The following is a 21,294-nucleotide window of genomic DNA, read 5'->3' as shown; positions in this document are numbered from 1 at the left end:
GGGATGGTCCAACAGTTAGGCAGCACTCGGACGCAAAGAGCTTTACCCCATTCGCTTTTATTCGGTACATCAATCACGTAAAGCCGGTGATTAAAAGCAGTAGTCCACACCCTAATGCATTTCGAATTTCTTCTTCTTCAGAAGGTGATTACAGGACTGAGCGCAAAACACCACACCTTCCATTGCAAGTCTTAACATCGTGAGTCCTGATTGGACGCCTTAAATAAGAGTTCACGTTGGCTGCTGGGAGGTGTAGTTCGATATTTGCGCTGCCATTGCTCCAATTATAAAACTCTGTATGAGCCCCGGAACCGTGAGTGATTCAATCCGTCCTTTGCGCCCCACATACAGAAGCCCCTATGATTAGGAGCCTCGTGGCCCCCGTTTCTTCAAGGTGGTGCTCTCCCTGCGGCAGGACGGCCGCAAATAGATCAGGCTCGGTGGGGATGGTCCAACAGTTAGGCAGCACTCGGACGCAAAGAGCTTTACCCCATTCGCTTTTATTCGGTACATCAATCACGTAAAGCCGGTGATTAAAAGCAGTAGTCCACACCCTAATGCATTTCGAATTTCTTCTTCTTCAGAAGGTGATTACAGGACTGAGCGCAAAACACCACACCTTCCATTGCAAGTCTTAACATCGTGAGTCCTGATTGGACGCCTTAAATAAGAGTTCACGTTGGCTGCTGGGAGGTGTAGTTCGATATGTGCGCTGCCATTGCTCCAATTATAAAACTCTGTATGAGCACCGGAACCGTGAGTGATTCAATCCGTCCTTTGCGCCCCACATACAGAAGCCCCTATGATTAGGAGCCTCGTGGCCCCCGTTTCTTCAAGGTGGTGCTCTCCCTGCGGCAGGACGGCCGCAAATAGATCAGGCTCGGTGGGGATGGTCCAACAGTTAGGCAGCACTCGGACGCAAAGAGCTTTACCCCATTCGCTTTTATTCGGTACATCAATCACGTAAAGCCGGTGATTAAAAGCAGTAGTCCACACCCTAATGCATTTCGAATTTCTTCTTCTTCAGAAGGTGATTACAGGACTGAGCGCAAAACACCACACCTTCCATTGCAAGTCTTAACATCGTGAGTCCTGATTGGACGCCTTAAATAAGAGTTCACGTTGGCTGCTAGGAGGTGTAGTTCGATATTTGCGCTGCCATTGCTCCAATTATAAAACTCTGTATGAGCCCCGGAACCGTGAGTGATTCAATCCGTCCTTTGCGCCCCACATACAGAAGCCCCTATGATTAGGAGCCTCGTGGCCCCCGTTTCTTCAAGGTGGTGCTCTCCCTGCGGCAGGACGGCCGCAAATAGATCAGGCTCGGTGGGGATGGTCCAACAGTTAGGCAGCACTCGGACGCAAAGAGCTTTACCCCATTCGCTTTTATTCGGTACATCAATCACGTAAAGCCGGTGATTAAAAGCAGTAGTCCACACCCTAATGCATTTCGAATTTCTTCTTCTTCAGAAGGTGATTACAGGACTGAGCGCAAAACACCACACCTTCCATTGCAAGTCTTAACATCGTGAGTCCTGATTGGACGCCTTAAATAAGAGTTCACGTTGGCTGCTGGGAGGTGTAGTTCGATATTTGCGCTGCCATTGCTCCAATTATAAAACTCTGTATGAGCCCCGGAACCGTGAGTGATTCAATCCGTCCTTTGCGCCCCACATACAGAAGCCCCTATGATTAGGAGCCTCGTGGCCCCCGTTTCTTCAAGGTGGTGCTCTCCCTGCGGCAGGACGGCCGCAAATAGATCAGGCTCGGTGGGGATGGTCCAACAGTTAGGCAGCACTCGGACGCAAAGAGCTTTACCCCATTCGCTTTTATTCGGTACATCAATCACGTAAAGCCGGTGATTAAAAGCAGTAGTCCACACCCTAATGCATTTCGAATTTCTTCTTCTTCAGAAGGTGATTACAGGACTGAGCGCAAAACACCACACCTTCCATTGCAAGTCTTAACATCGTGAGTCCTGATTGGACGCCTTAAATAAGAGTTCACGTTGGCTGCTGGGAGGTGTAGTTCGATATTTGCGCTGCCATTGCTCCAATTATAAAACTCTGTATGAGCCCCGGAACCGTGAGTGATTCAATCCGTCCTTTGCGCCCCACATACAGAAGCCCCTATGATTAGGAGCCTCGTGGCCCCCGTTTCTTCAAGGTGGTGCTCTCCCTGCGGCAGGACGGCCGCAAATAGATCAGGCTCGGTGGGGATGGTCCAACAGTTAGGCAGCACTCGGACGCAAAGAGCTTTACCCCATTCGCTTTTATTCGGTACATCAATCACGTAAAGCCGGTGATTAAAAGCAGTAGTCCACACCCTAATGCATTTCGAATTTCTTCTTCTTCAGAAGGTGATTACAGGACTGAGCGCAAAACACCACACCTTCCATTGCAAGTCTTAACATCGTGAGTCCTGATTGGACGCCTTAAATAAGAGTTCACGTTGGCTGCTGGGAGGTGTAGTTCGATATTTGCGCTGCCATTGCTCCAATTATAAAACTCTGTATGAGCCCCGGAACCGTGAGTGATTCAATCCGTCCTTTGCGCCCCACATACAGAAGCCCCTATGATTAGGAGCCTCGTGGCCCCCGTTTCTTCAAGGTGGTGCTCTCCCTGCGGCAGGACGGCCGCAAATAGATCAGGCTCGGTGGGGATGGTCCAACAGTTAGGCAGCACTCGGACGCAAAGAGCTTTACCCCATTCGCTTTTATTCGGTACATCAATCACGTAAAGCCGGTGATTAAAAGCAGTAGTCCACACCCTAATGCATTTCGAATTTCTTCTTCTTCAGAAGGTGATTACAGGACTGAGCGCAAAACACCACACCTTCCATTGCAAGTCTTAACATCGTGAGTCCTGATTGGACGCCTTAAATAAGAGTTCACGTTGGCTGCTGGGAGGTGTAGTTCGATATTTGCGCTGCCATTGCTCCAATTATAAAACTCTGTATGAGCCCCGGAACCGTGAGTGATTCAATCCGTCCTTTGCGCCCCACATACAGAAGCCCCTATGATTAGGAGCCTCGTGGCCCCCGTTTCTTCAAGGTGGTGCTCTCCCTGCGGCAGGACGGCCGCAAATAGATCAGGCTCGGTGGGGATGGTCCAACAGTTAGGCAGCACTCGGACGCAAAGAGCTTTACCCCATTCGCTTTTATTCGGTACATCAATCACGTAAAGCCGGTGATTAAAAGCAGTAGTCCACACCCTAATGCATTTCGAATTTCTTCTTCTTCAGAAGGTGATTACAGGACTGAGCGCAAAACACCACACCTTCCATTGCAAGTCTTAACATCGTGAGTCCTGATTGGACGCCTTAAATAAGAGTTCACGTTGGCTGCTGGGAGGTGTAGTTCGATATTTGCGCTGCCATTGCTCCAATTATAAAACTCTGTATGAGCCCCGGAACCGTGAGTGATTCAATCCGTCCTTTGCGCCCCACATACAGAAGCCCCTATGATTAGGAGCCTCGTGGCCCCCGTTTCTTCAAGGTGGTGCTCTCCCTGCGGCAGGACGGCCGCAAATAGATCAGGCTCGGTGGGGATGGTCCAACAGTTAGGCAGCACTCGGACGCAAAGAGCTTTACCCCATTCGCTTTTATTCGGTACATCAATCACGTAAAGCCGGTGATTAAAAGCAGTAGTCCACACCCTAATGCATTTCGAATTTCTTCTTCTTCAGAAGGTGATTACAGGACTGAGCGCAAAACACCACACCTTCCATTGCAAGTCTTAACATCGTGAGTCCTGATTGGACGCCTTAAATAAGAGTTCACGTTGGCTGCTGGGAGGTGTAGTTCGATATTTGCGCTGCCATTGCTCCAATTATAAAACTCTGTATGAGCCCCGGAACCGTGAGTGATTCAATCCGTCCTTTGCGCCCCACATACAGAAGCCCCTATGATTAGGAGCCTCGTGGCCCCCGTTTCTTCAAGGTGGTGCTCTCCCTGCGGCAGGACGGCCGCAAATAGATCAGGCTCGGTGGGGATGGTCCAACAGTTAGGCAGCACTCGGACGCAAAGAGCTTTACCCCATTCGCTTTTATTCGGTACATCAATCACGTAAAGCCGGTGATTAAAAGCAGTAGTCCACACCCTAATGCATTTCGAATTTCTTCTTCTTCAGAAGGTGATTACAGGACTGAGCGCAAAACACCACACCTTCCATTGCAAGTCTTAACATCGTGAGTCCTGATTGGACGCCTTAAATAAGAGTTCACGTTGGCTGCTGGGAGGTGTAGTTCGATATTTGCGCTGCCATTGCTCCAATTATAAAACTCTGTATGAGCCCCGGAACCGTGAGTGATTCAATCCGTCCTTTGCGCCCCACATACAGAAGCCCCTATGATTAGGAGCCTCGTGGCCCCCGTTTCTTCAAGGTGGTGCTCTCCCTGCGGCAGGACGGCCGCAAATAGATCAGGCTCGGTGGGGATGGTCCAACAGTTAGGCAGCACTCGGACGCAAAGAGCTTTACCCCATTCGCTTTTATTCGGTACATCAATCACGTAAAGCCGGTGATTAAAAGCAGTAGTCCACACCCTAATGCATTTCGAATTTCTTCTTCTTCAGAAGGTGATTACAGGACTGAGCGCAAAACACCACACCTTCCATTGCAAGTCTTAACATCGTGAGTCCTGATTGGACGCCTTAAATAAGAGTTCACGTTGGCTGCTGGGAGGTGTAGTTCGATATTTGCGCTGCCATTGCTCCAATTATAAAACTCTGTATGAGCCCCGGAACCGTGAGTGATTCAATCCGTCCTTTGCGCCCCACATACAGAAGCCCCTATGATTAGGAGCCTCGTGGCCCCCGTTTCTTCAAGGTGGTGCTCTCCCTGCGGCAGGACGGCCGCAAATAGATCAGGCTCGGTGGGGATGGTCCAACAGTTAGGCAGCACTCGGACGCAAAGAGCTTTACCCCATTCGCTTTTATTCGGTACATCAATCACGTAAAGCCGGTGATTAAAAGCAGTAGTCCACACCCTAATGCATTTCGAATTTCTTCTTCTTCAGAAGGTGATTACAGGACTGAGCGCAAAACACCACACCTTCCATTGCAAGTCTTAACATCGTGAGTCCTGATTGGACGCCTTAAATAAGAGTTCACGTTGGCTGCTGGGAGGTGTAGTTCGATATTTGCGCTGCCATTGCTCCAATTATAAAACTCTGTATGAGCCCCGGAACCGTGAGTGATTCAATCCGTCCTTTGCGCCCCACATACAGAAGCCCCTATGATTAGGAGCCTCGTGGCCCCCGTTTCTTCAAGGTGGTGCTCTCCCTGCGGCAGGACGGCCGCAAATAGATCAGGCTCGGTGGGGATGGTCCAACAGTTAGGCAGCACTCGGACGCAAAGAGCTTTACCCCATTCGCTTTTATTCGGTACATCAATCACGTAAAGCCGGTGATTAAAAGCAGTAGTCCACACCCTAATGCATTTCGAATTTCTTCTTCTTCAGAAGGTGATTACAGGACTGAGCGCAAAACACCACACCTTCCATTGCAAGTCTTAACATCGTGAGTCCTGATTGGACGCCTTAAATAAGAGTTCACGTTGGCTGCTGGGAGGTGTAGTTCGATATTTGCGCTGCCATTGCTCCAATTATAAAACTCTGTATGAGCCCCGGAACCGTGAGTGATTCAATCCGTCCTTTGCGCCCCACATACAGAAGCCCCTATGATTAGGAGCCTCGTGGCCCCCGTTTCTTCAAGGTGGTGCTCTCCCTGCGGCAGGACGGCCGCAAATAGATCAGGCTCGGTGGGGATGGTCCAACAGTTAGGCAGCACTCGGACGCAAAGAGCTTTACCCCATTCGCTTTTATTCGGTACATCAATCACGTAAAGCCGGTGATTAAAAGCAGTAGTCCACACCCTAATGCATTTCGAATTTCTTCTTCTTCAGAAGGTGATTACAGGACTGAGCGCAAAACACCACACCTTCCATTGCAAGTCTTAACATCGTGAGTCCTGATTGGACGCCTTAAATAAGAGTTCACGTTGGCTGCTGGGAGGTGTAGTTCGATATTTGCGCTGCCATTGCTCCAATTATAAAACTCTGTATGAGCCCCGGAACCGTGAGTGATTCAATCCGTCCTTTGCGCCCCACATACAGAATCCCTATGATTAGGAGCCTCGTGGCCCCCGTTTCTTCAAGGTGGTGCTCTCCCTGCGGCAGGACGGCCGCAAATAGATCAGGCTCGGTGGGGATGGTCCAACAGTTAGGCAGCACTCGGACGCAAAGAGCTTTACCCCATTCGCTTTTATTCGGTACATCAATCACGTAAAGCCGGTGATTAAAAGCAGTAGTCCACACCCTAATGCATTTCGAATTTCTTCTTCTTCAGAAGGTGATTACAGGACTGAGCGCAAAACACCACACCTTCCATTGCAAGTCTTAACATCGTGAGTCCTGATTGGACGCCTTAAATAAGAGTTCACGTTGGCTGCTGGGAGGTGTAGTTCGATATTTGCGCTGCCATTGCTCCAATTATAAAACTCTGTATGAGCCCCGGAACCGTGAGTGATTCAATCCGTCCTTTGCGCCCCACATACAGAAGCCCCTATGATTAGGAGCCTCGTGGCCCCCGTTTCTTCAAGGTGGTGCTCTCCCTGCGGCAGGACGGCCGCAAATAGATCAGGCTCGGTGGGGATGGTCCAACAGTTAGGCAGCACTCGGACGCAAAGAGCTTTACCCCATTCGCTTTTATTCGGTACATCAATCACGTAAAGCCGGTGATTAAAAGCAGTAGTCCACACCCTAATGCATTTCGAATTTCTTCTTCTTCAGAAGGTGATTACAGGACTGAGCGCAAAACACCACACCTTCCATTGCAAGTCTTAACATCGTGAGTCCTGATTGGACGCCTTAAATAAGAGTTCACGTTGGCTGCTGGGAGGTGTAGTTCGATATTTGCGCTGCCATTGCTCCAATTATAAAACTCTGTATGAGCCCCGGAACCGTGAGTGATTCAATCCGTCCTTTGCGCCCCACATACAGAAGCCCCTATGATTAGGAGCCTCGTGGCCCCCGTTTCTTCAAGGTGGTGCTCTCCCTGCGGCAGGACGGCCGCAAATAGATCAGGCTCGGTGGGGATGGTCCAACAGTTAGGCAGCACTCGGACGCAAAGAGCTTTACCCCATTCGCTTTTATTCGGTACATCAATCACGTAAAGCCGGTGATTAAAAGCAGTAGTCCACACCCTAATGCATTTCGAATTTCTTCTTCTTCAGAAGGTGATTACAGGACTGAGCGCAAAACACCACACCTTCCATTGCAAGTCTTAACATCGTGAGTCCTGATTGGACGCCTTAAATAAGAGTTCACGTTGGCTGCTGGGAGGTGTAGTTCGATATTTGCGCTGCCATTGCTCCAATTATAAAACTCTGTATGAGCCCCGGAACCGTGAGTGATTCAATCCGTCCTTTGCGCCCCACATACAGAAGCCCCTATGATTAGGAGCCTCGTGGCCCCCGTTTCTTCAAGGTGGTGCTCTCCCTGCGGCAGGACGGCCGCAAATAGATCAGGCTCGGTGGGGATGGTCCAACAGTTAGGCAGCACTCGGACGCAAAGAGCTTTACCCCATTCGCTTTTATTCGGTACATCAATCACGTAAAGCCGGTGATTAAAAGCAGTAGTCCACACCCTAATGCATTTCGAATTTCTTCTTCTTCAGAAGGTGATTACAGGACTGAGCGCAAAACACCACACCTTCCATTGCAAGTCTTAACATCGTGAGTCCTGATTGGACGCCTTAAATAAGAGTTCACGTTGGCTGCTAGGAGGTGTAGTTCGATATTTGCGCTGCCATTGCTCCAATTATAAAACTCTGTATGAGCCCCGGAACCGTGAGTGATTCAATCCGTCCTTTGCGCCCCACATACAGAAGCCCCTATGATTAGGAGCCTCGTGGCCCCCGTTTCTTCAAGGTGGTGCTCTCCCTGCGGCAGGACGGCCGCAAATAGATCAGGCTCGGTGGGGATGGTCCAACAGTTAGGCAGCACTCGGACGCAAAGAGCTTTACCCCATTCGCTTTTATTCGGTACATCAATCACGTAAAGCCGGTGATTAAAAGCAGTAGTCCACACCCTAATGCATTTCGAATTTCTTCTTCTTCAGAAGGTGATTACAGGACTGAGCGCAAAACACCACACCTTCCATTGCAAGTCTTAACATCGTGAGTCCTGATTGGACGCCTTAAATAAGAGTTCACGTTGGCTGCTGGGAGGTGTAGTTCGATATTTGCGCTGCCATTGCTCCAATTATAAAACTCTGTATGAGCCCCGGAACCGTGAGTGATTCAATCCGTCCTTTGCGCCCCACATACAGAAGCCCCTATGATTAGGAGCCTCGTGGCCCCCGTTTCTTCAAGGTGGTGCTCTCCCTGCGGCAGGACGGCCGCAAATAGATCAGGCTCGGTGGGGATGGTCCAACAGTTAGGCAGCACTCGGACGCAAAGAGCTTTACCCCATTCGCTTTTATTCGGTACATCAATCACGTAAAGCCGGTGATTAAAAGCAGTAGTCCACACCCTAATGCATTTCGAATTTCTTCTTCTTCAGAAGGTGATTACAGGACTGAGCGCAAAACACCACACCTTCCATTGCAAGTCTTAACATCGTGAGTCCTGATTGGACGCCTTAAATAAGAGTTCACGTTGGCTGCTGGGAGGTGTAGTTCGATATTTGCGCTGCCATTGCTCCAATTATAAAACTCTGTATGAGCCCCGGAACCGTGAGTGATTCAATCCGTCCTTTGCGCCCCACATACAGAAGCCCCTATGATTAGGAGCCTCGTGGCCCCCGTTTCTTCAAGGTGGTGCTCTCCCTGCGGCAGGACGGCCGCAAATAGATCAGGCTCGGTGGGGATGGTCCAACAGTTAGGCAGCACTCGGACGCAAAGAGCTTTACCCCATTCGCTTTTATTCGGTACATCAATCACGTAAAGCCGGTGATTAAAAGCAGTAGTCCACACCCTAATGCATTTCGAATTTCTTCTTCTTCAGAAGGTGATTACAGGACTGAGCGCAAAACACCACACCTTCCATTGCAAGTCTTAACATCGTGAGTCCTGATTGGACGCCTTAAATAAGAGTTCACGTTGGCTGCTGGGAGGTGTAGTTCGATATTTGCGCTGCCATTGCTCCAATTATAAAACTCTGTATGAGCCCCGGAACCGTGAGTGATTCAATCCGTCCTTTGCGCCCCACATACAGAAGCCCCTATGATTAGGAGCCTCGTGGCCCCCGTTTCTTCAAGGTGGTGCTCTCCCTGCGGCAGGACGGCCGCAAATAGATCAGGCTCGGTGGGGATGGTCCAACAGTTAGGCAGCACTCGGACGCAAAGAGCTTTACCCCATTCGCTTTTATTCGGTACATCAATCACGTAAAGCCGGTGATTAAAAGCAGTAGTCCACACCCTAATGCATTTCGAATTTCTTCTTCTTCAGAAGGTGATTACAGGACTGAGCGCAAAACACCACACCTTCCATTGCAAGTCTTAACATCGTGAGTCCTGATTGGACGCCTTAAATAAGAGTTCACGTTGGCTGCTGGGAGGTGTAGTTCGATATTTGCGCTGCCATTGCTCCAATTATAAAACTCTGTATGAGCCCCGGAACCGTGAGTGATTCAATCCGTCCTTTGCGCCCCACATACAGAAGCCCCTATGATTAGGAGCCTCGTGGCCCCCGTTTCTTCAAGGTGGTGCTCTCCCTGCGGCAGGACGGCCGCAAATAGATCAGGCTCGGTGGGGATGGTCCAACAGTTAGGCAGCACTCGGACGCAAAGAGCTTTACCCCATTCGCTTTTATTCGGTACATCAATCACGTAAAGCCGGTGATTAAAAGCAGTAGTCCACACCCTAATGCATTTCGAATTTCTTCTTCTTCAGAAGGTGATTACAGGACTGAGCGCAAAACACCACACCTTCCATTGCAAGTCTTAACATCGTGAGTCCTGATTGGACGCCTTAAATAAGAGTTCACGTTGGCTGCTGGGAGGTGTAGTTCGATATTTGCGCTGCCATTGCTCCAATTATAAAACTCTGTATGAGCCCCGGAACCGTGAGTGATTCAATCCGTCCTTTGCGCCCCACATACAGAAGCCCCTATGATTAGGAGCCTCGTGGCCCCCGTTTCTTCAAGGTGGTGCTCTCCCTGCGGCAGGACGGCCGCAAATAGATCAGGCTCGGTGGGGATGGTCCAACAGTTAGGCAGCACTCGGACGCAAAGAGCTTTACCCCATTCGCTTTTATTCGGTACATCAATCACGTAAAGCCGGTGATTAAAAGCAGTAGTCCACACCCTAATGCATTTCGAATTTCTTCTTCTTCAGAAGGTGATTACAGGACTGAGCGCAAAACACCACACCTTCCATTGCAAGTCTTAACATCGTGAGTCCTGATTGGACGCCTTAAATAAGAGTTCACGTTGGCTGCTGGGAGGTGTAGTTCGATATTTGCGCTGCCATTGCTCCAATTATAAAACTCTGTATGAGCCCCGGAACCGTGAGTGATTCAATCCGTCCTTTGCGCCCCACATACAGAAGCCCCTATGATTAGGAGCCTCGTGGCCCCCGTTTCTTCAAGGTGGTGCTCTCCCTGCGGCAGGACGGCCGCAAATAGATCAGGCTCGGTGGGGATGGTCCAACAGTTAGGCAGCACTCGGACGCAAAGAGCTTTACCCCATTCGCTTTTATTCGGTACATCAATCACGTAAAGCCGGTGATTAAAAGCAGTAGTCCACACCCTAATGCATTTCGAATTTCTTCTTCTTCAGAAGGTGATTACAGGACTGAGCGCAAAACACCACACCTTCCATTGCAAGTCTTAACATCGTGAGTCCTGATTGGACGCCTTAAATAAGAGTTCACGTTGGCTGCTGGGAGGTGTAGTTCGATATTTGCGCTGCCATTGCTCCAATTATAAAACTCTGTATGAGCCCCGGAACCGTGAGTGATTCAATCCGTCCTTTGCGCCCCACATACAGAAGCCCCTATGATTAGGAGCCTCGTGGCCCCCGTTTCTTCAAGGTGGTGCTCTCCCTGCGGCAGGACGGCCGCAAATAGATCAGGCTCGGTGGGGATGGTCCAACAGTTAGGCAGCACTCGGACGCAAAGAGCTTTACCCCATTCGCTTTTATTCGGTACATCAATCACGTAAAGCCGGTGATTAAAAGCAGTAGTCCACACCCTAATGCATTTCGAATTTCTTCTTCTTCAGAAGGTGATTACAGGACTGAGCGCAAAACACCACACCTTCCATTGCAAGTCTTAACATCGTGAGTCCTGATTGGACGCCTTAAATAAGAGTTCACGTTGGCTGCTGGGAGGTGTAGTTCGATATTTGCGCTGCCATTGCTCCAATTATAAAACTCTGTATGAGCCCCGGAACCGTGAGTGATTCAATCCGTCCTTTGCGCCCCACATACAGAAGCCCCTATGATTAGGAGCCTCGTGGCCCCCGTTTCTTCAAGGTGGTGCTCTCCCTGCGGCAGGACGGCCGCAAATAGATCAGGCTCGGTGGGGATGGTCCAACAGTTAGGCAGCACTCGGACGCAAAGAGCTTTACCCCATTCGCTTTTATTCGGTACATCAATCACGTAAAGCCGGTGATTAAAAGCAGTAGTCCACACCCTAATGCATTTCGAATTTCTTCTTCTTCAGAAGGTGATTACAGGACTGAGCGCAAAACACCACACCTTCCATTGCAAGTCTTAACATCGTGAGTCCTGATTGGACGCCTTAAATAAGAGTTCACGTTGGCTGCTGGGAGGTGTAGTTCGATATTTGCGCTGCCATTGCTCCAATTATAAAACTCTGTATGAGCCCCGGAACCGTGAGTGATTCAATCCGTCCTTTGCGCCCCACATACAGAAGCCCCTATGATTAGGAGCCTCGTGGCCCCCGTTTCTTCAAGGTGGTGCTCTCCCTGCGGCAGGACGGCCGCAAATAGATCAGGCTCGGTGGGGATGGTCCAACAGTTAGGCAGCACTCGGACGCAAAGAGCTTTACCCCATTCGCTTTTATTCGGTACATCAATCACGTAAAGCCGGTGATTAAAAGCAGTAGTCCACACCCTAATGCATTTCGAATTTCTTCTTCTTCAGAAGGTGATTACAGAACTGAGCGCAAAACACCACACCTTCCATTGCAAGTCTTAACATCGTGAGTCCTGATTGGACGCCTTAAATAAGAGTTCACGTTGGCTGCTGGGAGGTGTAGTTCGATATTTGCGCTGCCATTGCTCCAATTATAAAACTCTGTATGAGCCCCGGAACCGTGAGTGATTCAATCCGTCCTTTGCGCCCCACATACAGAAGCCCCTATGATTAGGAGCCTCGTGGCCCCCGTTTCTTCAAGGTGGTGCTCTCCCTGCGGCAGGACGGCCGCAAATAGATCAGGCTCGGTGGGGATGGTCCAACAGTTAGGCAGCACTCGGACGCAAAGAGCTTTACCCCATTCGCTTTTATTCGGTACATCAATCACGTAAAGCCGGTGATTAAAAGCAGTAGTCCACACCCTAATGCATTTCGAATTTCTTCTTCTTCAGAAGGTGATTACAGGACTGAGCGCAAAACACCACACCTTCCATTGCAAGTCTTAACATCGTGAGTCCTGATTGGACGCCTTAAATAAGAGTTCACGTTGGCTGCTGGGAGGTGTAGTTCGATATTTGCGCTGCCATTGCTCCAATTATAAAACTCTGTATGAGCCCCGGAACCGTGAGTGATTCAATCCGTCCTTTGCGCCCCACATACAGAAGCCCCTATGATTAGGAGCCTCGTGGCCCCCGTTTCTTCAAGGTGGTGCTCTCCCTGCGGCAGGACGGCCGCAAATAGATCAGGCTCGGTGGGGATGGTCCAACAGTTAGGCAGCACTCGGACGCAAAGAGCTTTACCCCATTCGCTTTTATTCGGTACATCAATCACGTAAAGCCGGTGATTAAAAGCAGTAGTCCACACCCTAATGCATTTCGAATTTCTTCTTCTTCAGAAGGTGATTACAGGACTGAGCGCAAAACACCACACCTTCCATTGCAAGTCTTAACATCGTGAGTCCTGATTGGACGCCTTAAATAAGAGTTCACGTTGGCTGCTGGGAGGTGTAGTTCGATATTTGCGCTGCCATTGCTCCAATTATAAAACTCTGTATGAGCCCCGGAACCGTGAGTGATTCAATCCGTCCTTTGCGCCCCACATACAGAAGCCCCTATGATTAGGAGCCTCGTGGCCCCCGTTTCTTCAAGGTGGTGCTCTCCCTGCGGCAGGACGGCCGCAAATAGATCAGGCTCGGTGGGGATGGTCCAACAGTTAGGCAGCACTCGGACGCAAAGAGCTTTACCCCATTCGCTTTTATTCGGTACATCAATCACGTAAAGCCGGTGATTAAAAGCAGTAGTCCACACCCTAATGCATTTCGAATTTCTTCTTCTTCAGAAGGTGATTACAGGACTGAGCGCAAAACACCACACCTTCCATTGCAAGTCTTAACATCGTGAGTCCTGATTGGACGCCTTAAATAAGAGTTCACGTTGGCTGCTGGGAGGTGTAGTTCGATATTTGCGCTGCCATTGCTCCAATTATAAAACTCTGTATGAGCCCCGGAACCGTGAGTGATTCAATCCGTCCTTTGCGCCCCACATACAGAAGCCCCTATGATTAGGAGCCTCGTGGCCCCCGTTTCTTCAAGGTGGTGCTCTCCCTGCGGCAGGACGGCCGCAAATAGATCAGGCTCGGTGGGGATGGTCCAACAGTTAGGCAGCACTCGGACGCAAAGAGCTTTACCCCATTCGCTTTTATTCGGTACATCAATCACGTAAAGCCGGTGATTAAAAGCAGTAGTCCACACCCTAATGCATTTCGAATTTCTTCTTCTTCAGAAGGTGATTACAGGACTGAGCGCAAAACACCACACCTTCCATTGCAAGTCTTAACATCGTGAGTCCTGATTGGACGCCTTAAATAAGAGTTCACGTTGGCTGCTGGGAGGTGTAGTTCGATATTTGCGCTGCCATTGCTCCAATTATAAAACTCTGTATGAGCCCCGGAACCGTGAGTGATTCAATCCGTCCTTTGCGCCCCACATACAGAAGCCCCTATGATTAGGAGCCTCGTGGCCCCCGTTTCTTCAAGGTGGTGCTCTCCCTGCGGCAGGACGGCCGCAAATAGATCAGGCTCGGTGGGGATGGTCCAACAGTTAGGCAGCACTCGGACGCAAAGAGCTTTACCCCATTCGCTTTTATTCGGTACATCAATCACGTAAAGCCGGTGATTAAAAGCAGTAGTCCACACCCTAATGCATTTCGAATTTCTTCTTCTTCAGAAGGTGATTACAGGACTGAGCGCAAAACACCACACCTTCCATTGCAAGTCTTAACATCGTGAGTCCTGATTGGACGCCTTAAATAAGAGTTCACGTTGGCTGCTGGGAGGTGTAGTTCGATATTTGCGCTGCCATTGCTCCAATTATAAAACTCTGTATGAGCCCCGGAACCGTGAGTGATTCAATCCGTCCTTTGCGCCCCACATACAGAAGCCCCTATGATTAGGAGCCTCGTGGCCCCCGTTTCTTCAAGGTGGTGCTCTCCCTGCGGCAGGACGGCCGCAAATAGATCAGGCTCGGTGGGGATGGTCCAACAGTTAGGCAGCACTCGGACGCAAAGAGCTTTACCCCATTCGCTTTTATTCGGTACATCAATCACGTAAAGCCGGTGATTAAAAGCAGTAGTCCACACCCTAATGCATTTCGAATTTCTTCTTCTTCAGAAGGTGATTACAGGACTGAGCGCAAAACACCACACCTTCCATTGCAAGTCTTAACATCGTGAGTCCTGATTGGACGCCTTAAATAATCATAGGGGCTTCTGTATGTGGGGCGCAAAGGACGGATTGAATCACTCACGGTTCCGGGGCTCATACAGAGTTTTATAATTGGAGCAATGGCAGCGCAAATATCGAACTACACCTCCCAGCAGCCAACGTGAACTCTTATTTAAGGCGTCCAATCAGGACTCACGATGTTAAGACTTGCAATGGAAGGTGTGGTGTTTTGCGCTCAGTCCTGTAATCACCTTCTGAAGAAGAAGAAATTCGAAATGCATTAGGGTGTGGACTACTGCTTTTAATCACCGGCTTTACGTGATTGATGTACCGAATAAAAGCGAATGGGGTAAAGCTCTTTGCGTCCGAGTGCTGCCTAACTGTTGGACCATCCCCACCGAGCCTGATCTATTTGCGGCCGTCCTGCCGCAGGGAGAGTACCACCTTGAAGAAACGGGGGCCACGAGGCTCCTAATCATAGGGGCTTCTGTATGTGGGGCGCAAAGGACGGATTGAATCACTCACGGTTCCGGGGCTCATACAGAGTTTTATAATTGGAGCAATGGCAGCGCAAATATCGAACTACACCTCCCAGCAGCCAACGTGAACTCTTATTTAAGGCGTCCAATCAGGACTCACGATGTTAAGACTTGCAATGGAAGGTGTGGTGTTTTGCGCTCAGTCCTGTAATCACCTTCTGAAGAAGAAGAAATTCGAAATGCATTAGGGTGTGGACTACTGCTTTTAATCACCGGCTTTACGTGATTGATGTACCGAATAAAAGCGAATGGGGTAAAGCTCTTTGCGTCCGAGTGCTGCCTAACTGTTGGACCATCCCCACCGAGCCTGATCTATTTGCGGCCGTCCTGCCGCAGGGAGAGCACCACCTTGAAGAAACGGGGGCCACGAGGCTCCTAATCATAGGGGCTTCTGTATGTGGGGCGCAAAGGACGGATTGAATCACTCACGGTTCCGGGGCTCATACAGAGTTTTATAATTGGAGCAATGGCAGCGCAAATATCGAACTACACCTCCCAGCAGCCAACGTGAACTCTTATTTAAGGCGTCCAATCAGGACTCACGATGTTAAGACTTGCAATGGAAGGTGTGGTGTTTTGCGCTCAGTCCTGTAATCACCTTCTGAAGAAGAAGAAATTCGAAATGCATTAGGGTGTGGACTACTGCTTTTAATCACCGGCTTTACGTGATTGATGTACCGAATAAAAGCGAATGGGGTAAAGCTCTTTGCGTCCGAGTGCTGCCTAACTGTTGGACCATCCCCACCGAGCCTGATATATATATATATATATATATATATTCACTGAAAAATCATAGGTTTCAGACAATATAGTTAGTTGGAGATTTCACTCATACAAAACCCTAGAAATTCGCCCGTTATAGTTAGTAGACCTAACTATAACTCACGCCCCGCAATGCACTGCTGATGACGTCACATATTACATCACTCATGACATGCTCAGTGACATCACTCATGACATCTCAAATGACATCACTGATGACATCATCCAGTGAATGTGTGTTTCTGTAAAGTATAAACATATGTTTTATATATGCCAAGGTGTATTGAAGTATGAGTGGGTGTATGAGTGTCTGAATGGATGATTTAGTAGATGTGTGACTGTATAAGTGAGTGATTAAATGTGTCTTACTGAATGCATGGGTTAGTGACTAAACTGTGTGAATGTCTTTATTAGTCTGTTAGTTGGTATATAAGCGGCTGCATGGCTTGGTGAGTAGCTACATGAGTGTCTATATAGGTTATCTATTGCTTATATGAATATCTGTATGGGTGCCTGAGTGTCTTTGTGGGTGGGTAGGGGGGTGTGATTCTGTGCATAGAAATGTGAGTGGTTGTTTCATTGGGTGTATGGGTTCAAGAGTGCATATGGAAACAGCTGTATGGGTGGGTGAGTGTGTGTATGGGTGTGTTGGGGAGTGAATGGATGTCTCAGTGGTGCATGTGTGAGTAACTACATATGTTTTAAAGCAGTATATGTGAGTGTTGGAGTATATAAATGACTATTTATGAGAGTGAGTGATTGCAAGAGTATCTGTATGATGAGTGTGTGTTTCTATGAGTGATTGTTTAAGAGAGTAAGTATGTGTTAGTATCTGTATAAATAAGTTTGGTGGTGTGTGTATGACTGTATAAGCAAGGAAATGGGTGTGTGATAGCTTATTTGCATGACTGACCAGGTGTATTAGTAACTCTTTGGGTGAGTGGCAGTGTGTGAGTGGCTATATGGGTGTATGAGTGGATATAACAGTGGCTGTATAGATGGATGACTGTGTTTATGAGTGACTGTATGGGTTAGTGGGTGGATGTGTGTGTAGACGTATGAATCACTGAGCAGGTATGTACTAACTGCTATTGGTCTGTCTATGGTTTCTATATTGGTGGTCTGTATTTTAGAGTAGGTGTATGAAGGTTTTATTAGGGTATGAGGAGGTGCATCAGATGATCACGTGGATGATGTCATCAGTGATGTCATCAGTGATGTCATTTGGGATGTCATCAGTGATATCATCAGTGATGTCACTGAGCATGTCATGAGTGATGTAATATGAGACGTCATCAGCAGTGCATTGCGGGGGCGCGAGTTATAGTATAACTATAACGGACGAATTTCTATGATTTTGTACGAGTGAAATCTCCAACTAAGTATAACATCCCTGAAACCTATGTTTTTTTCAGTGAATTTCTAAGGTTTTTTAAATGCTAATTTCTAACTATGCCTACAAAGGTAGGAGATGTGAAGAAAGAGGAAGAAAAGTGCAGAAAGAAGCAAGACAAATGCAGAAAGAGGCAACAGAAGTCCATAAAGACGAAGAAAAGTGCAGGAAGAAGAAGAGATGTGCAGAAAGAACCAACAGAGGAACAGAAAGTACTCCTGTGCCCCCAACTTTTTGCTGATGGGTACTGGTGGTAACTGACTCTGACTAACCAGGCCTAGATCCAGTGCTATGCTAAAAGACACTTAGAATACAGTGAAAACACCTACATACACTAGGAAACACTATGCGTTGGGATACCCCTGTGATTAGCATGACCTCCTCTGTATTTGCCATGAGTTAATGCCTGGTGCATTGCATGAGTACATGAGTAGTGACTGGATGATTAGAGTGCTGCAAGGACAGTGCATGGTGATTTTATAGCTGCTTGGGTTTTGGCGGAGTGATTGGATAAGTACATAGTGCTGGCTGGGTGATTAGATGCATGGGTAGTGACAGAGGGATTTCTGAAGTGCATGGATACCAACTGGGTTATTGGAGGAGTGAATCAGTAGTGTGTAGGTGGTTAGAAGTCTGCATGGGACGTGCTTAGGGGAATGTAGCAGTGCATGTGTTAGTGCCTGGGCCATTCCATGAGTACATGGGTACTGACTGGAAGATTAGAGTACTGCAAGAAGAGTGCATGGTGAATTTATAAGTGCTTGGGTTTTGGCGAAGTGATTGGATAAGAACACACATGTCACATCAGTCCCGCCCCCTCCCTTCACCATTGTGCAAACGTGCCCCCTGGCAGGTTTTAAGTTGGGAGATTAATTCCCCTTGAATCCTGATGGACCCTGGGGGCCAACTAGCCCACCAGGTACCTCCAGTAAGCGCCACAGAGCTGTGTTGCAGAGAGGTGGTCCGAGGTCACACCCCTTTTTACACCTCTCGGCAATGCAGCTCTGTGGCACTTACTGGAGGTACCTGGTGGGCTGGTTGGACCCAAGGGACACTCAGGATTCAAGGGGACTTTATACCCCAACTTACAACGCGCCAGAGGGCCCGTTTGCACAGTGGTCAAGGGACGGGGTGGGGCCTGATGTGACAAGTGTGCAAATGCGCCCGTGGCACGTTTTATGTTGGAGAATTAAGTCCCCTTGAATCCTGAGGGTCCCTGGGGCCCAACTAGCCCACCAGGTATCTCCAGTAAGCACCACAGAGCTGCGTTGCAGAGAGGTGTAAAAAGGGGCATGCCCTCGGACCACCTCTCTGCAATGCAGCCCTGTGGTGCTTACTGAAGGTACCTGGTGAGCTAGTTGGCCCCCAGGGACTCTCAGGATTCAAGGGGACTTAATCCTCCAACTTAAAATACGCCACAGGACATGTTTGCACACATGTCACATCAGGCCCCGCCCCCTCCCTTCACCACTGTGTAAACGCACCCCGTGGTGCATTTTAAGTTGGGGGATTAAGTTCCCTTGAATCCTGAGGGTCCCTGGGACCCATCTAGCCCACCAGGAGCCTCCAGTAAGCACCCCAGGGCTGCATTGCAGAGAGGTGGTCCAATGACACGCCTCTTTTTACACCTCTCTGCAACACAATTCTGTGGCACTTACTGGAGGTACCTGGTGGGCTAGTTGGCCCCCAGGGACACTCAGGATTCAAGGGGACTAAATCCCCCAGCTTAAAACGTGCCACAGGACGCGTTTTGCACAGTGGTGAAGGGAGGGGATGGGGCCTGATGTGACAAGTGTGCAAATGCGCCCGTGGCGTGTTTTAGTTTGGGGTAGTAAGTCCACTTGAATCCTGAAGGTCCCTGGGGCCCAACTAGCCCACTAGGTACCTACAGTAAGCACCACAGAGCTGTGTTGCAGAGAGGTGGTCCGAGGTCACACCCTTTTTTTCACCTCTGTGCAACGCAACTCTGTTGTGCTTACTGAAGGTACCTGGGGCGAAGGTACCTGGGCCCCCCCCCCACATTTCTTTCAGTGCCCTCGGGACCTGGCCGACCCAGGGGCTTAAATACAATGTTTTTTCTTAATTTTCTCACCGGATTCTCAACCCCAGCGTGAATTTGGCCAATTTCTTTTTAAAAAAATGCTTTTTTTGGCCCTTGGGGTCCTTGTGGGACCCTCTGAGCAGGCCTAGGAGGTCAGGATGTTTCTACCCTGTTCCCTTTTCTTGTTTGTAAACATTTTTGTCTCTGTTTTCTTGTGACTCAGTTTTACCGAGTTACAAGATGGCTGCCAACACTTCCTGGTTTGGAGTGTTGACAGCCAATTAGAATAAAGCTCATGGTCGGGAGGGTTCCAGAACCCTCCTCGGCCATAGATATTGAAACTTTTATTTTTTTAATTTCTCAGTAACTACTGAACGGCTTTACACCATTTAAAAAAGGTCGCTTTCTGAACAAAGCACTACCTTTTTGCCAAATGTGGGGTAATTCCGTTCAGCAGTCCGGTCATTAGCCTTGCCTAAAGTTTCCTATGGGAAATTGATTTTTTGACTCTTACTTTTTGAATTTCTCAGCAACTGCTAATCGGATTTACACCACTTAAAAAAAGGTCACTTTCTGAATCAAGCACTACCTTTTTGCCAAATTTGGGGTAATTCCGTTCAGCAGTTCGGGCTGTAGTCTGTCTCAAAATGTCCTATGGAAATTAACATATGAAAAACGCGGTTTGGGATCCCCCTTTTTTCTCAGGCCCCGCTTGACAAATCACCCCCAAACTTTCAGGATAGGAGCTGACATGGATAGGCTTTGTTTGGGGAGAATTTCGCGAAGATCTGTCAAACGACACCAAAGTAATTAGCAAATCAAAAAACGCTTTTCTTATGGAAACTAGGTTCTAACTATGACTACCTACTGGCGACCGCCAGGAGGTGATATATATATATCACGACTCCATTGCTCCAGCATTACAGGAATCAAAGACGACGTTGCGGGGGCCAGTGTTTATTATCTTTATTATTTAATCACCAGTTCGACAAATATAGGGACAGTCTACATGTTTTAGTGATTGCCTTCTACAGGACCATAGAGCCCTGCTATCTAGCTTGTCCTTTTTTAAGTGTCCATGACCATTGTCCATCATCAGTTTTTACTTTTTAGAATGTGACTAGACCGGACATTATTTTTTTCAAGCAATTCATCCTTAGTTTTCAAGCTACATTCCATGTAAAGTACATTAATTTTCAATGCATTGCTCAACTGATATTTCACAAACTATGCAGAAGGTTGGCATGGTATCTAGATCTTTATTTCATATTCGATTAATTTTGTAATATATATATATATATATCACCAGAACCCCTCCTGAAACAAAAGGGAAGAAGCCCACGGGGAAATTTCTCTTGAAAGCACTTTATTGGACCTCTTGCTGGGCATAATGCATTTCGGCTGTAAATAGCCTTCCTCAGATGCCGCTAGAGTCCGGACACTGGCACACCAACGTTTAAATTAGTCCCCTTGCACTCCGATTGGTGCCAACACTGTTCTCCCAGGTCACGTGATTGCCCATCGATTTGCAGCCTGGTACTGACTACAATTCCCACAGTTCACTTTGGAAAGATGCTGCGTGGTGAACCTGTGATGGAATCCTCGTCTCTATGGACTGGTGCTGTGTGAGACTCGACGTGATGTGCCAAAATAAAGGGTGCCCGGTCAGGTAAGTGTCCTTATGGCTTTCTTGAGTCCCCGCATAACATTTCAGCCCCAAAAGCAAGCGTCAGTCGGGCCAAGAGA

Source organism: Triturus cristatus, chromosome 3_1, assembly GCF_964204655.1.
Source record: "Triturus cristatus chromosome 3_1, aTriCri1.1, whole genome shotgun sequence".
In the NCBI taxonomy this organism is placed as follows: Eukaryota; Metazoa; Chordata; class Amphibia; order Caudata; family Salamandridae; genus Triturus; species Triturus cristatus.
Note: the sequence above shows the minus strand (reverse complement) of the source record.